The 6000-nt window shown below is 40.6% G+C and overlaps 1 protein-coding gene across 3 annotated transcripts in view; it reads right to left on the bottom strand.

Annotated features, from left to right (window-relative positions):
* Nucleotides 1-4621: 4621 nt before the first annotated feature.
* COL28A1 (collagen type XXVIII alpha 1 chain) overlaps nt 4622-6000 on the bottom strand; it is a 62260-nt gene continuing 60881 nt past the window's right edge. For all 3 annotated transcript variants that reach the window (XM_042816968.1, XM_042816970.1, XM_042816969.1), the window contains exon 35: nt 4622-5870. The gene's annotated coding sequence lies outside the window, so the exon portion shown is untranslated. The remainder of the gene's footprint in view (nt 5871-6000) is intronic.

Here is a 6000-nt window from a genome sequence, read left to right as displayed (position 1 = left end):
TACACTGCGTGTCTGTCTTCATTTGCCCGCCCTGTATGCCAGTAGTGTGGCAGCACAGTGGAGTGCAATAAGAATATTCTCTTTCCTTGTGTGTTCGTCAGTTTTGGTGGTTGCAGGAAAGGTGGAAAGCTTGCTGAGTTCTCTGTTACATGCTACTAGCAAGTAGCAAGCTACATAGAAAACTTTATTTAAAGAAAATGTTAAATTAATTACAGGTGCTAGCACCAGATCCACACAGCCAGACTGCTGTTCCTTCATTGTGCTGATTTTCACTGTCTCCATGTTATAGCATCCTGAGTGAACTGACTGCAGCTGATGCTCAGAGATAAAGCAACATTGTTCCAAATGCACCACATTTGACAGGAAATACCGCTTATAGAAAGCTTTGCAGGCTCAGGGGAATTTCCTGCACTGCTTTTCTGTGCACTGATGTGAGTTTAAAAGGAATTTAAGTCAATATTTTCCATCCAGGGACTGAAGGCTCTCTGATTGCAGGGTGGATGCACTTGTGCATTGCTGGTTCCAACGCACTGCAAAATGGTCTGCAGCCTTCCCTCCTTTTTGAGAGTTTTTTGCCTTTATGAGGCCCTCCTTTGGGTTCTACAGATGTTGTGGTGTGGTGAGTAACTTCTTTTGACAACTGTGAAAGGAATCAGAAAGTCAGAGCCCTAAAGTGAATATTTTCATTGTTGCACTTAGGAAATAACATAGACATGGAAAAGCAGCTGGATCATGAGAAATTATTTCTAGGCATTAGGGTGGTATTTGGTGTCATTTACAAAGGAAAGGTGAATACTCACATCAGAAATGTAGGCTGAGCTCTGTGCTTTTCCAGCTTTCTAGTACATGTGTATATATATTCCTGCAACCCTAGCCACCTTTCTTTGGCTTATTTGGTTCCAGCTGAAGCCTTGGGTGCTGGAGCCTGCAGCGGTGCTGAGCCAAACTCCAATGTTCCAGTTCCACCTGGGACTTCTCTGATGTGTCATACTGCTCTTGGGATGAAAAAGTTGATTCTTTTGCACATTCAAGGTATTGCCTTCTCTTTGAGAGGCTCATGCCAGAACCTGGCTTGTCATTTTCATGCTTCAGGTGTCTACGGCTCACTTCAGGTCTGGATGCAAAAGGTCATACATGAGGTTAGTAATCTACAAACTGTGTTGAAATCAGCCTGCCTAAATGAGCCACTACCAAAGCAAGAGTCAACCTGAGGGTTATAGATTAAGGAGATCTGAGTAGATTGAGACATGAGTTTCTCAGGAATGTTTGTTAAAACACAAAGTTGGTTTGAACAGCTGCTTATCTCCTGACGTTTAGACTACAGCTTTGCTTGAGGAGGTAAGCATTTGCAGGATACAGTTCTTAGTTTTACAGACCTGCCTATGGCCTCTGTGAGCCCATCCCTTTGGCATCCTGAAATCCACAGGGCTGGTTGGTTCCTTTGAATCTCTGTTCTGTCTCCCAGCAACTCCGTGCCCTCTTGGTTTGTCCCCTCATAGGATCAAGTGCTCACTCGCTGAAAGGAGAGGAACATTGTCACTAACTTCACTCATACGCAAACCTGGTCGGTGTGTCCTGCTCTGTTCCACCCCCAGTATTCAATGTTCCCAGCACTCTAAATTCTTCATAGTCTCATGTCAAGGTTCTTCTTCCCCTCAGCTGACCAAAAGAACTTCAAACTTCATCTGTTTTGATACCCTGCACCTTTAAAACCTTATTCTATGATTTACACCATTGGTAATTGCACTTGAGTTTTTAATGAACAATCGTCTGAACATCACACTGTTAGGTGTCGTCAGCTCCTCCCTTCCTGGAGACAGAGAGCACGACATGGAAGATAAAAATTAACTGGGGGGAAACCCTGGATGCTCGGTAGAAATCAAAACTAACAGATGTCTGTGTAGTTGCAGTTGTGGTGTTGTTTTAATGAATAACTGTTGTCTCCAAACTCCCTACAGCTGTAGTCCAGCACCCTGCAGAGAAAACCATACCTGGAGATCTGATGTTTTTCCAGCACAGAACGGCACTTGACCAGCACCAGTAGCTCCAGCATTTATCACTGCAAACAGCAACTGCCACATGTTATGATTCACAAGAATCATAGATTCTTGTGAGATTGAGAGACTTTGCTTACAGCTTGCTAACTTGCTCTATGCTACTGAGTGACATGAAGGACTGCTGCACAAAGAATGCTGTAGACATAAAGCGTTGGTCAAGGGCTGCGTTCTGCCCCTCATGGTGCAACAGGAGGGTTTCCCCCAGCAGTTCTGTCTGTCCCAGTTCAGTATATAATCAAGTCACCAGTCTGGTATAACCTTTGTTAAATCCTTACCTTACAGCAATGAAACCTTGCTGCTTCTTTCATATGGGAGTGTTATATGATCTCATCCACAACACATAACTAAAATCAATTTATAAATTGGAGGCAGAGCTCTCCTGTTCAGCAGCTGGTAGACGTTCAGCGTGAATAACGAAGTCTTTCTTCCCTTTTGCCAGTGTTATCTCATTTTTAGCAGACAACAGGCAGTGTCTGTTTACCCAGACATTTGTTGTGGAGCATTTGTTGCCCCACTAGTTGCAGGCATCCTGCTTTCAGAGCTGCTCTGTAGCAGCTATGCTGGGGTTTATGGCCTTTATCTTTGTCAGCTTCCAAAGCCACATTTCATGCAATGTATTCAGACTAATGCAAGTGTTATTCACAGTCTCTAAAAGCAGAAGTTGTCTCACCAAACTTAGATCTGAATGTTTACAAATTTAAGACAATCCTGATGAGAGAGAATCTCCTGCATCAGCTCTATCTTCTTGCTTTAAAGCCATCACTACGAAAACAGCATTCAGTCTTACTAGCATCTCCTCAGTGAGCTTAAGGAAAGAAAAAAGGAGTACAAGTCACGTGGGTGTCCCATGCTGATAAATTCACCACCACCAATCCCACAGCACTTTGTCAGCATTGCAGGGAATATGTTGGCACCTGCAGGTTTTCCTTCTTCTCCCAGGTGCTGCTCAGCTCTGCAGCCATCTCCTCTCCCTTCAGCTACTGGCAGAGCTGAGCTGTGCCTGCCTCCTTGCTCACAGCTCCCGTGTTGCTTTTCATGTCCCCCTTTCCTTCCAGAGGAGCAGGATATCCTGGCAGCAGTTCTGCCCACCATTCTGACTGGTGCTATGCAAACTCTGGCTTTTATGACCCATTCTGTAGAAGGGTGGTGAGATGAGTATGCTTTGTCTCAGTGTTAAAATATATTACTTCCTTCCCTTGGGAAGTTCCCTTCTGTGTCATATATACATGGCTTTTTTACTGCTGTTATAGGTTGTTTGCCTTTCTCCTTTCAGTTATATATCCCAGTTAATGTACAATTGGTTTTAAGGGCATAAATCCCTCTCTGCTCCTCAGTAACTGTTCCCACTGACTGCTGAACTCGGATCAGGTTTTGTTGCTGTGCAGAGGGTAACAGCTACTGGCATGGGCCTGCTGGTTACAAAGGTTGCTTACCTCTGACAAAGAGTAGGCAGCTGCTATTAAAAACTCCATAGCATTATTATGGGCAAGAATATGATCCAAGCCAATTTTTGTGCATGAAAGCTCTGAAGTGTTTTCATACAGACCTGTGCCATATGTAAGTCCACAGCTTAACAATTCCTATGTGATTCCTAAAGAACAGGAAACAAATACATGAGGAGGGAAACACTTTCCCTTGATGTTCAGTTCAGCATCATACAGAGATTTAGCATTTAATCACTGTTTCATTAATACATCTGGTCCATGTTAGAGGGAAGAAGTAAAGTGGATAAAGAAGGCACAGTTAAAGAAATGCAGTATCCAAAGTCTTTTCTCCAAGGCCCATGGAGGATGATGCCCAAACAAACACTTGGCACCCTATGACCTGGGCAGTGCTGTTTATAAAGATTCACCTCTTGTTCATTTGGGGGCATCATTTATTCCTCTGTTTGAGCCTCATGAAAAAATGCTGGTATTTATGAAAGGCGACATGGTTATGGAATGCAATGCAATGGTTTCTTTTTTCTTGTCATTTTGTGCTAATCTTGCTATTAAAAAGGTTTGCACTGCTTATCTGTTTTAGTATTTCATAAGTTGCTTTTGTCATCAAACTAAACTGAATTCTGGATACTGGATTTGAGACATAGCCAAGAGAAAAGTCTCTCGGTATCTCCTCCAAGTTTGAAAGTATGTTGATACTGCACTTCAGTACTGTTTTAAGTTTTGAATCCACCTATTCAGCCAATTTGAAACCTTCTTGTTCTTTCATTTCCTCACACTTTGTGTTTATTCCCATGTTGCTGAATTCATTTGGACATCTGTTCACTATTAAATTCTCCAGCGCATAGATATAGTTGGGTGATATTGCACAAGCTGTATTTCTGAGCAGGAACTCAATCCTTCCATGATCTTTTCACACCACTAGTAGGAAGTTTACTAGCTTGAAACCTTTTGTTTGACTTGCTGATTATTCCCAGCCCTGTACATAGCTGGATATCACAAGAGACAATCCTTTGCAGTATATTTTGAAGCAATATACTTTTCTGATAAAAAAAAAAACAAAACCAACAACAAACAACCAGATCCACTGAAATTGCATTCTTCTATAGCACTGAATCCCTCCATTTTCAGGCTTCTACAGAGTATGTAGCACAACGTATTGTCCTTGTGTTCCAGTGCTTCTTTTCCAGACAAGATTAATTGCGGCTTCATGGTTGTTCTTCTTGGAGTGACCTTCATATTTCATTCTGAGTATAAAAACAGTGGCATTTTTGGAGGCTACCATCAGTTTTTTAGTTTCTAATTTGAAACTCACTAACAAAGCTAATTTTTTTTTGAAAAAAGTATTTAATTCTCCCAAAATTCAAGCACTTCATTTCATAGAATAAGGTTAGTGCCTCGTTTGCTATAAAGAAGTCCATTTTGCATGGTATATGCTGTCTTTTGGGCACCTGGAGAAAAAAATGTGCAAGCATTGCTTAAACGTATTAAGATCTGTTCAGACTGTATATACAGATCATAGGTTTTCTTGTCTACAAAGAATGCCAGACTCTTTATCAGATGTTGCTTTCCATTTTAATTACAGGCTCATAATTCTCAGTTTTAATGATAATTCATTAGGATTACTGCTAAAAGTAGAAAGAATGTACGTAAACATTTATATGCATTTTTCAGTTCTTTTCCTTTTTTACTTAATAGCATACTATCGGAGTGAAATACATATATATTTAAACACAGAGACCCTGAGAAACTGAAATTTGCTTACTTGCCATAAAGGACATGAAGAATCCTGGTTTTAATGTAATTTCAAATGAAAGTCCCACTCTTGTAAGTGAAAAGATTATACTGGTATTAATATAAATGTGCTTTAATGGGAAAACCCTCCCCTCTAATTAATTTTGCTGCGGCATTTACATTCACAAGAGGTAGTCTAATTAGTGAAAATCTTAAATTATGACACTAAATGCTGTCATAAGAGTGCTAATGTCAGAGCTACTTACTCTTGTTTAAAACTAGAGCACATTTTTTCCTTCCAAGAGAATAAGAGACCTCTGCCATTAAATGCCATGTGAACACTTCCAGCATTTTAATCCTAAAATAAAATCTTATCCTTGCCACATTAGTATTATCAAATTACTATGAGTTTGAAGGGAAAAGGTATGTTCCCATGCATGTGTATGTGTAATAAAGTTATTGTTATGATGTTACAGATAACATATGCTGTGCAGGAATCTCATGAATTCCACAGTGGCGAAAGCAGTGGAGCGGAGTGGCAATATATTCATGTTCACACATCATTTTAGATTCTTCTCAGCCATTTCTTCCTTAATACACATGAACTTCTTGCTTTAAAAACTCCAAATGGCAGTAATTTCTAGAAGAATGAGGAATCGATTAGTTTTCTTGGAGCGTTCAGAAAGAAAGATGCTATAGAATATATATCAACAGATTTTTCCTGTACTGAAAGATGAAACAGAACTTAAGACAGTGTACTGGGGAGGAGC

Source organism: Centrocercus urophasianus, unplaced genomic scaffold (assembly GCF_019232065.1).
Source record: "Centrocercus urophasianus isolate 14NV4802_14NV808 unplaced genomic scaffold, USGS_Curo_1.0 seq_16, whole genome shotgun sequence".
Classification (NCBI taxonomy): Eukaryota; Metazoa; Chordata; class Aves; order Galliformes; family Phasianidae; genus Centrocercus; species Centrocercus urophasianus.
Note: the sequence above shows the minus strand (reverse complement) of the source record. Positions and strands in the feature narration are given on the sequence as shown.